Source organism: Manacus vitellinus, unplaced genomic scaffold (assembly GCF_001715985.3).
Source record: "Manacus vitellinus isolate BGI_N305 unplaced genomic scaffold, ASM171598v3 scaffold_50_pilon, whole genome shotgun sequence".
NCBI classification, from domain to species: domain Eukaryota; kingdom Metazoa; phylum Chordata; class Aves; order Passeriformes; family Pipridae; genus Manacus; species Manacus vitellinus.
The window spans coordinates 3,377,918-3,389,294 of record NW_021940612.1 but is presented as its reverse complement, the minus strand read 5'-3'; positions in this window follow the sequence as shown (position 1 = coordinate 3,389,294).

The window sequence follows — 11,377 nt, the reverse complement described above, 5'->3', positions numbered from 1 at the left end:
AGCGGGGGCGAGCGCGGCTGTCCTGCCCTCGCCCCCGCAGGCTACGCGGGACCGGTCCTGGCTCCCTGCCCGGGGAACCGAGGAAGGTACTGACGGGGCAGCTCCGGCAGCTCCATGGGTCCCACCCTGCCCGGTGCCGTGCTACGGTTGGCGAATGCGACGTGATTTAAGTTTTGTTGTTTGGGTTTTGCTTTGTTTTGGTTTATTTCCATACAGGCTTTGCTCGAGGAAGCGGTTTCAGGGACAGAACCTCGACCACTTGCGGGAGTGAGGCTTGAAGGCTTGGCCTTTAAGTGCTCCATTGTAACGCCACTTTTGTGTTCGACGGGGCGTTGTGTCTCGGTTTCGGAGGGTGGCTTGGCCCTTAGAATGCCGCGGAACGTGCAGTACTCACACCTGGAAATTACCTGTGGAGGAGAAGGGACAGGTGGCTACAGCGTCGTTTCTCCATCAGCCAGGGCTGCACAGCCTCGGCTGCTGTTCTGCAGGCTGGGGAGCAACTTCGGAGAGTGCCTTCTGCAGGGCTGTCACTGGCAAGCTGGAGCGTGAACACCTGATTCCACACACACACACCGCCCGAAAAATAACTGGGAAAAACTGCACTCTGCACGTAGTGGTGCTGTGTCCTAAAAAGACCCTACAACAATTTTTCTGCCTAGCCCCACTGCAGACAATGCTGTGCAGTGACGCACATATGAGGGATAGGCTCAGGCTGGGGTTTTTTTTTCCCTCTGTCTGTATCTGTCATGCTTAGATTTGCCTTCAAGCAGTTTGTATTCCTAATGAGCTGCCGTTTAAACCTACATGCAAAATAGATGTGGTTTAGTAATGACATTTTTGATGCCTGTATTCCAAATCTATAGTCTCAAAACTTACACTCAGCAATTAATACCCTAACAATGGTAGCTAAATTATGTATACCTAGATTTTTGGTTGTAAATTGGCTTTATTGGCTAAAGATCTCTGGCTAAGGCCTGCAGCTGCTCAGTACCCTGAAGCCTTGATGAGACATTCCCCCCCTGTTTTACCATTGAGATTTTGCCTTGCTTAAATGGCCTCTGAAGATTGGTCCAGTAGTCAGGAGCTCAGGACTGTTTCAGAGTCATGGTGGTGATGATAAAGGTGGTAAGGACATCCATCGTCTTCCACTGTGTAGAGCTGAAAGAGGTACAAGGTGGAAATTCCACCTCTTTCTCAAATAGAGTTTGTAAACAAAATCTGCTTCCCCCGTGGTGAGTGCTATTACCACTAGAATCTGGAGTAGTTTGTGACAATAGATTCTGAATCCTTTTGAAAGAAGTTTTTGCCTAAAATGGCAAGTGCAAAATGGGCCAAAACATGTCCATCCTTCTCATCTTCTGTTTTTATACCACTGAAAATATCTCCATGTTATGTATCACAATACTCAGCCTTCACCCTACTTGCATATTTAGTTTCCATTGGAATTTTCATATTTACCAGAGTCATAATAAGAGTTCCAGTGGGATTTAGACCTCTAAATATTGTTTAAAAATTTGGTGATAAAACACCTGCCTAATTATGAAAACTCTGCTTCTCAGTTGTCTAAATCTTCCGACACTAAAAATACTTTTAAAAAATCAGTTATGAGCATCCTTCTCTAGACAGAGGAGCACTTCCAACTCCTCTGAAATAGAAGACATTTACCATATGCCAGGACCAAGTCTTGACATTCAGAAGCATGGCTGCCAAACCTACAAATGCTTAAATGCCTGTCACTGAAAAGCGTGAAAGCTATGCAGGAAAAGAATGGAACAATTCACTCTGCAGAGTTGCAAGCATCTCTGGAAACCTGACGGGTGCATGCAGTGTACATTACCATCAAATCCACAACCTGGAGAAGGATGAGTCCAGTTATAAAATAAACAGTATATCTGAAGAAATTGAATTCTGAAAATAACAGCAGGATTCATTCTCCCCTGTCACCCTGCATGTGTTTGAGATTAGGTACAGAGTTCCAAACATAAAGGTATTCAACACCTTAGAAGGCAAAAAATCTTTTTGGTCAAATCAGTCCCTGGTCTTTTGGAGGGCAGTTTACCAGGAGTGTTTGTCAAAGCTTCACCACTGTTTGCTCTTGCTTGCCCAGTAGTTTTCAGTGAATTTGTGTAGCTAGAAGTAGACAGTTTGGTTTGCAAAACTTTAGCAAGATGTATATATCTATATACTTAACTCTTTATTTAACAATCACATCTATTTTTGCACAGTTCTGCAGCATTCTGCCAAGATCCATGAAATCCAGAAGTTTGAGAAAGTGCCCTATAACTTGCCACTTTTAAATTATGTGAATTAAGATCAGAATGTCATTGTCATTCTATTTTCCTATCTTTTGTCACTTCTGACACAGCTTTGATGGATCTTTAAATATAGGCTGTTTTGTATTTAAAGCTCCTTGTTTTTTCCTTCTTTTATGAAAAATCTTTTATGGTAGGTTATATAACTTGTTACCGTTATCTAGTAAGTGGAGAAGCTAGATTTTAAATGTTTTACATAACTTGCTAAAGATTTCTCATAGATAAATTGACTGCAAGAAATATTTAGGCAGTTTTACATGCACAATAAGTGTGCTGAGTTTTGACAGGTGTAGAAAAACCCTTATGAAGTATCTCAAGGAACCAGAGGGTGCAAAATATCACATCCCTTCTTTTGTCGAGAAAGGCAACTGGTTATTTCAGTTCTAACAATTTGGAACTACTCTGCTTTTGTTTACATTCAGAATTTAGGGTCTGAAGTGAACAGAGCAATGCGTGCTTATATATATATGTTACAGGATAGGTGAAAAAGAAGCTTTCTTTTCTACCTAAGATTTTCTAATGCACTTTCAGAGTCTGGTGATTTTTTTTTTTACAGTCACATCATAACCTTAATACGGAGATTTATCAGTGCTAGAGGACCTTTAATAAAGGGTCCAATCCTAACGCTGTTTTGTCTGTAAGCCTACATATATCCTGTCTGGAATGACTGTAGCTGACAACCAAGATAGTTGTGCCTAGCACTGCAACTTATTACAGTTTATTTTGGGACCAAGTTACTAGATCTCTATACTTTGCCAACTGTATATTCACACAGACACACTCAAAAAAATAAAGTGTTAAACTGATAATTGGTTCAAAATGCCTCAGAGTAAAACTTTTATCAGTACCCATATTTAAGTTCACTTATGTAATAAATGCTTTTCTTAGCTTTCAAAAAGATAAACTCAGTGAGGTTTTCAGTTGAATTGAAACCAAGTTCCCTCTGCTTAAAAATTTTAATCATGGTATTAGATCAGATTCTAGGCGTAGAAGAATGTAGACAGCATGACACACAGTTTATGATCTGGTGTTTCACAAGTGCTATCAAGTGACCCTGCCTCAGCAAGTCTTTAAAACGCTCCCTACCTACGATTAGTTATTAGTGACCTTAAGGATATGTTGTAGCTGGTAAGCACTATGTATAATGCAATGATTGATATGCCAATCTGTATGTACCTCCCATGCAAAACAAGAGTTTTGCATGTTCCAAACTATTTTTCATTTAAGTCTTTACTTTTTCCTTTCACATTGCTAAAATCCCACTTTATTTAGTTATTTCTTAGGCATCAGTGTTTTGGATTTATGGTCTTTGTTTATTTCCGCTTGATTCATTACATGCAGAATTCTTGCAATGACAGAATTCTGCTTACAAGAATTGCACTTGGGATGTGGCAGGAAAACTTCTGTTAAAGTCCACAGAAGTTTTTTTTCTCCAGGAAGAATAGTTTAAGACCTATCATGTACTGGAAGCTGGATTTGCAAACTTATGTGGTGCAAAATGGCTTAGGCAGATATTTGAAATTAAAGTATTTTTTCCTAGTCAGTGGTCCTTTTTGCATTAAAATCTGTGCACTAGTAGTAAGGAATATTATTATCCATGGCAAACTCGTGACAAATTCTTTGGGAGAAAAACTTCAACTCTCTCAGAGAATTCTCATAAAGTCCTCATTAAGTTACGTTCAGGCCTTTTCATCATACTCGGTCTGTGAGTACTACCTAGTCACTCCTCACTTTCTGCAAGAAAGCGACTTGAGTCCTGAGGCCCACCTGCAACATTTGCTAAATGACTGTAGCTATAAGATTGTTTATCCTACATTTTGTGGCTACACTCTTCTAGCTTCAATAAACATGAAATTAATTCAATGTGGCTCAAACTGACAAAACTGGACCTGAACAAAACATTTTCTTACATTTATACCATATAGTCACATTGCAGCTAGCTTACAAATGACACTTCTGATAAGGCTACAATATTTCTTAGTGCGGTTACTCATAGGAACCTCGTTAATCTCAGTAACTTAAAAGCCACCACTTCACTTGCAACACTGGATCCAAAATTTTCTTAGCTTCCAGTAAACTAATCAGACGGTTTCACAACACAATGTGAAATGGGCTGGTCCAAGGGAGAAGTCAGCCACTCACACAACACCTTCACCCCTGCATTCACTCCCAGTATAAGAAAAACAAGGATTTTCTTCTCAGGAGTGATGACTGTAGGAAAACACATAGCTTTCCATTTTACCCTACCTTTCAATTTCTCTACCCAGTTTTCAGTGCTTACTGCAATGTTAGGAGTTTCCTAACAATATTAGAAGGAGAATGGACTTAGCATTTCTTCTTGCTTCTTCAAGGCCCTTAAGGTAAAGACAGTTCTCCCAGCCCTTGCAATACCATTAGCAAATGTCACTATTTAGTCTCTGGCATGTAATAATTACTAAATAAGTCCAATCCCTTAATTCTTTAACTCACATTTTCTTAGGTGCAATAAATTCTATTACACATTTTTCAAAACTTTAGCTTTTCAAAAGTACATATTAAGTTGAAAAGACTTTTATCATATAATTTTGATAAAAGAGAAGGTGCCATTGTTTGGAAATTAACATTGCTGGATGATTTATATTTTGATGTGCAAGAAAATTATACATACCAATTTAATTTTGCAAGTTCAGGGTGCTTTAAGCCGGATGAGGAAAGTCTCACTGGAGGGTAAGAGGCCAAAAGAAAGAAAAATAATTTAAAATGGATGTAGTATGTATTTAGCTTAATGTTCTTTATGTATTAACATTTCTATACTTTGGCAAAAGTGAGTAAACTGAGGAGCACAAAAATATTATCAAAAGACAAAAACTCAACAAGTATTTTGAACTTATTTTCACGGTGTAAATAAGATTTTGGACTTCTCTTTCTCTCATCATATATTGCAAATGTATTGAAATTGAATTGCATGCTGTCATTGTACTGCAGACTGCAAGCACAGGGTATTGGGAGTTTAGATGCATATTGTCAAACAGCTTTATTTCCTTTAGACCTTCCTTAGGAGCATCATTCATGAGTAAGATGTACACACCTCTTAGAGTAGCAATGGAATTACTATATGATAAAGATTAATGTGTTTAGCGGAAACTGAGTTCAGCAAATAGCTGCTATATTTATATGGAAAACTCTAATTCGGTGGCAGTGTGTTTTCATCTGATAAACAACAAGGATTATTTTCTAACAGACTTTTCCTTCCTAAAGAATAGGAAGAAGAATTCCTCTCCAGTTATTATTCAGAATGAAAATAGTCAAAATGATGTGCTTCAAGTAAATTTATTAGTTGCAATGCAAGTTTCCTGCTGTCTAAAGTCCAGGCAGTTTAGAACTTTTAGTGTATTTCAGCACTGGAAGTTTTGAACAGAATATGGATTTTGAGAATCATTGAATGCATTCTGCTTCTATTTCTGTGTTTAATGGATTAATGTACAGTGACCCTATACATGGACATGGACATATTCATGGAGTCAGCAATCTTTTCTTCAGAAAAATATCAGCATTAGGCTTTTGTGGATTATTTGCATATTTTGAGGTGATGTGGGAAATATTGCCATAACATCAGATTATGTCAAAGCAGCATATAAGGTGACCTTTCCATTATTCCCATTCACACAGTTCTGAAGAGCTGAGAGTTCATTCTTTCCTATTATAAATTGCATCAACATCTTACAGCCTTGTCTTTCCTGTCCTTGGCACATTTTTCTTTCCTGATCCCAGTACAAAACAGGAGCCCAGTGGGGACTCCAGAGTATCCTCTGTGAGATGGAGAGCTTCTATCAGTTTCCTGGAGTGGAGAACAGTGGATTCTGTAGGTGGGAGACTCTGTCCTGTCTTCTAGGTATGCTTTATAGTTAGGGTCACTGTCGGGTTTCTGTGAAAACACAGAACAATGCAGTTCTCTTCACTGGCTGCTGACAAAAGGACCTTCACAAACCACAACTAAAGAAAGTAGTGAGGAAGTGGTTATTATTTTAAGGACTGTTTCTATTTGTATAACTGGGTATACACGCAGATGATCCTCACTAAAGGTACTCCAAGTACCAGCCAGCCCTCTAACCCACACCTGTCTCAAAGGTAAACAGTGACATTTTGTTCCTAATGACAAATTCTTTTGATGAGGCTACCTCATGAAATTCTGTCAAGTTTACTTAAGGAAACAGTGAATGGGAATTTACTCCCTACTTGCTTGTAGATCAAGTGACTCCATCGGGTTTAATGGCACGGCTTTGGATGAACAGTGGTATAAAAGAGAGAAGGGTCAAATTGATTTGGGTCAAACTTGAGGGGCAATCAAATTGCTTGTTTTCAGAATAAGCTGCAAGACATATTGAATTGAACTTGATGTGAGCTGGCTGAAAACAAAACGGAGTAATTTACTAAACAAACTTTTTTTTATTTTTTTCCCTGTAAGTTTTAGAACAGTACCTGCCATAACAGAGTCCCTATCAGAGAAAGGAGGGATAAAGCTGAAGATAGCAAATGAATAGTACCCCCTTTAACAACAGTTGGTTACTTCTTGCAATGAAAACCATGCTAACATGTGGCCTGTTCAAATAAAAATTATTGGACTAGAGCGTCCCGACTCAGAAGAAATGAGATGAAAGTAGCCAGTCGACTGTCTCAGGTCTTTTTGGGTCTTTCTCCTAACTAAATGAAATTTCTACCCTCCTTGCATACAACCCAATCTTATCCCCCTCCTCCTATGTTATATATGGCAGATCTAGGTAGCAAGTTGTGCGATATAGTCATATATGTGGTAGTATTTATTAAGAAGTCTTATGCAGGGTATACATTTTAATATTCAAATGACCCTTAATCAGGTAAAAGTTCCTTTGTTTTGGCCATAGTGTCCTTCAAAGTTCTGGTCATAGGACTATGTGCCATTCTGTGTCATTTTTCAGACCCAAAACAGGACCAGCCTCCTGTCTCCACAGGACTTCCTCCTTTGGCCAATTCATCTTTTCTTGGTGTCAGCTGTGCAGCTCTCCATCTGCAAAGATAATGTGGGGATTATACAGTGTAGGTCGTAGATAGTAAGCACTAGCCCTTGTCTGGCTCTTTGGTCATCATTCCACATCCTTTCTGAAGAGTGAGCTTTAAAATTCATTGTGTGCACTTAAAAACAAAGTGTCCTTGTCCTGGTTTATAATGATTCTCTTTTAGATTGGGTTTCTTTAGTTATTTAATTACATTCTCTTCTGTTTTGCATTTTTGGACAGATACTTGCTGGAAATTTCTGCTGCTCTTAAACAAAGAATCTTTTGTGCTATATCAGCTTGCATTTTTCCTTGGATTGTGTTGTGCTGGTGCCTTTTCACTGACTTCAGCAGTGGAGTATTGTAGTCATAGCTTCACTAAGTAGACTTTAACAAACAGATTCACTGGCCCTTTCTCTGTGCTGCATCTTATTAACTGATCTGTGGGAAATGCTCTTTATGTTGTTAAGGCATATGCACTAATATAAACAATAAATTAACCTTAACTGGAGGAAGCTTTGAGACTCCTAATACAGTAACCTAGCAGAAAACAGAGTTTATAAAAGCTTTATACCTACCAAATTTCATGGTTATTTTTCTTTAAGTGTTCTCTACCTATTTTCTACACCAACCTTTTACTATTGCCTTTACCAATAGATATTATGAATAATGCTCTGTAATTTCTTAATATGAGATAGCAAGGAAGACATAAATACTAGATTCATTCAGTTGCATCAAATGATGCAATTTTATTTCTTTCTGCTCCAGTTAAAAGGACAACAGTGAACACAATTGTTGGAAGATTATTACTGTGAATTAGAAGGCAGCATGCACATATCTATGTTACCAGTTTTATGGGGGCTGCTAATGATAACCTTCAAATTACAGACTGCAGTCTAGTTAAGAGGTCAAATACTGGAGTGCTAATTAATTCACACAAAAGTGCTTTGGATTCTAGTATTTAGATTGCTTTTTCATATTGTAAAAGTGTTAGAGCTCACAACTTGTGTAGTGAGAAGAATGTAGGTACTCATGATGATGCAGGAATAGCAGCATCTTAAGCAGGAGGAGCTGAGGATGAAGGTGCAGTTCTGGTAACAGAGAAGAACTAGGAACACACTTAAACAAGGACAGACCCTCCCAATCCCCCTCAAATGAGATGTACATTGTCTTTGGGCTCTTGAGGGAGAAGTTTGTACTCAAACACTGTCTCTAGCACATTCGTTCACTTAGGGAATCTTATAAATTTATACTATGTTTCTAAGTGTAAAAGTTCATCACCTACTTCCCTCCCTGGAAACTAAAGAATAAAAAAGAATTTTAGAGCTCCGCCATATAGGCCTGATTATCTTAAATGCAATAAGCTCCATCCAAAGCCTGATTTGTCAAAAAAAAGTGCTTAGATCTTTAAAGCATGATACCAGCTTCGCCACTCATTGTCTGGCTTTGGACAATTTATTTTCAGTTTTGTTATGGAAGTATAAAAAGACTTGGTGTAATTAGTATTGGCACAGGGCTGTGGAATCCATAAATTATTTGTTATATTTCAGAAAGAGGCTCCAAGGTTAGTATATGTAAATTCAGGAACCCCTGCAAAGGCATGCAATTTGTGTGTCCCTTGGCTTTAACAGAATTTCAGGGATTTCCTTGACATCAACACTTGTTCTAGTCTCACAATAAGTACAAGTCTGAGAGTGTTTGAGAAGCAGCGCTGGGAAACTCTGATCCAATAGTTGAAACTGAGTCCATAAAATGCTTTAAGCATTTGCTTAACTTTGAGCCCATGAGTTGTGCTATTAATTCAGAGCTAACTACTAGATTAAAATTAAATTCATGCCAAAATGCTTTGCTGGACTTTTACCAGATTATTAGGTTTATGATTTAGGTATCTTTTTTAAACTTGCTGACTTCAGATCTCCTGATTTAAGAATTTACAGTCCAGCTGAATGTGGTGGACTTATATTTCTGTGAAAGTCATTTTGGGGCAAGAGATCTCTCAATATTGAGAGGTACCTTGACAAATCTAAACGTTGACTAACTTCTGTTCAGTTATCTAAATTTCCAAATGCTACTTTGTATGACTCATACTCTTGTAGCTCATATTTATTCATTTTATTTTTCTCAAGACTAAAATCTATAATGCTATAAACCACCATGCCTCAGGCAACTGCAGTGAGGCTACTACAGTTTACTTGTTTGAAGATCTGGCTCCTGCTCAATACTACTTTCAACGTCAGCTTTATCACTTGTAGTACAGTACATAAGAAATGCATGTAAAAATATATGCTGCGTCTTCCACTTACGAAGAAGCCTCAAATTAATTGCAAGGAGCCTATTGCAGATAATAAGCACTACTGAATAGTGCATATTGCCTTGCATTATTGGGCTTGTGGTTGGTATTTTAAAGCTGAAGAATAAGGCTTTAACTTTAAAGTAGGTATTTGGGGGCTTATGTCCATTAAAAAAGATCTCTGCATAGCCATAAGATTTCAAGCTGTAATTTAAAATTATATAAGATAATAAGTAGCAAGAAATGGGGTTTTGGGGTAGAAACAATCCTCTGGTGTTTTACTTAGCATCATTCCAAGCAGTGGTCTGAAATTCACTGTCATGGGTCAATATTCAAAAGATGAGTGTTTGCTTTGATTAGAGGTTACCTTGTTTCCTATTCAATGGGTAAAGGTGTAGACCACTGAATGTCTGTGATACAGGGGTATTTTTACTGAAAATGTGAGGATTCTTTTTATTAGCACATTAAAATATTGATCACTTGATATGCTGTCGACAATTTCTACTTTTTTCTGATTAGCTTAAGGGAATAAATTATTTACATTTGATATGACAGTTTTTTGAAATGTTCAGTGTGGCCACAATAAATCAAAATTTGTGTTGATCTTTTGGGATAAAGGGTTTTATTATTATCTTAAACAATAGAATGACAGTTAAAAACAGAATAGATTTTTTTTTTTCTAATATCAGTCTCATTTGAATGTTTTCATTTATCAAAGTATTTCATGTTGACTTAAAAAGCATATTTTCTGCTACCTGGAGAGTCCATAATCCACTCAGTAAAGACTGAACATCAGAAAAAATGTATTTAATGACAGAGTAAAATTCACGAAAAATTGTTCTGGTTTTGTTTTGGTAGATACACATGTTGTTGAATGTTGGTGATATAAATTTTTTGCCTGTGTTAACACATTTCCTTTTGTAGTCATCTGAATAATATAGCTTTTATTCAAAGTCTAGCATTCAAAGACACCACAGGTGAGTACTTTAGTTTTAAAATCTTAAATATTTAAGCTGAAGAGAAGAAATGGAACTATAGAGAACTATAATTCTTTTCACCAGTGAAAGTACCTCAGAAATTACATGTGACTAAGCTGGAGTTAGGGCATTTTCTTAATAGCTAATTTGATAAAATCCGGATAGTTTATATATGACTTAAACTTTGCCTGACTGTAAAATGGCATTGTTCATTAATGAACAGCACATCTACACAATAGCTTAGGACAAGAATTGAAAAATTCTATTTCTATATGAAATTACAGAAGGAATTCAGAGAGCTAAAATCAAATTATTGAAACTGGAACATTACAAAGATCCTTGAGCTAACTTCTCTGTTCTTAGAAGCTATATATTAGATCCCATTTCTTGTCTGTCTTTGCTGTACACTTGCTGTATTTTTTTAAAAAATTCTGATTATTTTTTCTTTTTTTTTTTTTTATTTAAAGAGAATGCCAGGTTTGTGGCTGGACATAAGTGTTTAAAAATGTGTAGGTATGGTTGGTCGCAGTAGTTAAGAAACCTGTATTTAAACAGTCATACCAGTTTAAAAATACTATCACTGAGAAGTTTCCAGGGCTCTCAGGCAAGCTGAAATAAGCAGATATGGTCAAGACTAACACAGTTTTATATTGTCTGTGAAAACATAGCATGAAGTCTTTAGCCTGTCAGGTCCTCAGTAAAACTCTTGCTGACGTTGGTGAAGAGAGGATTTCAGCATGATACTGCTGGTGCTTGTAATTTTAGCACCAATTTTGCAGCAGTTGGTAT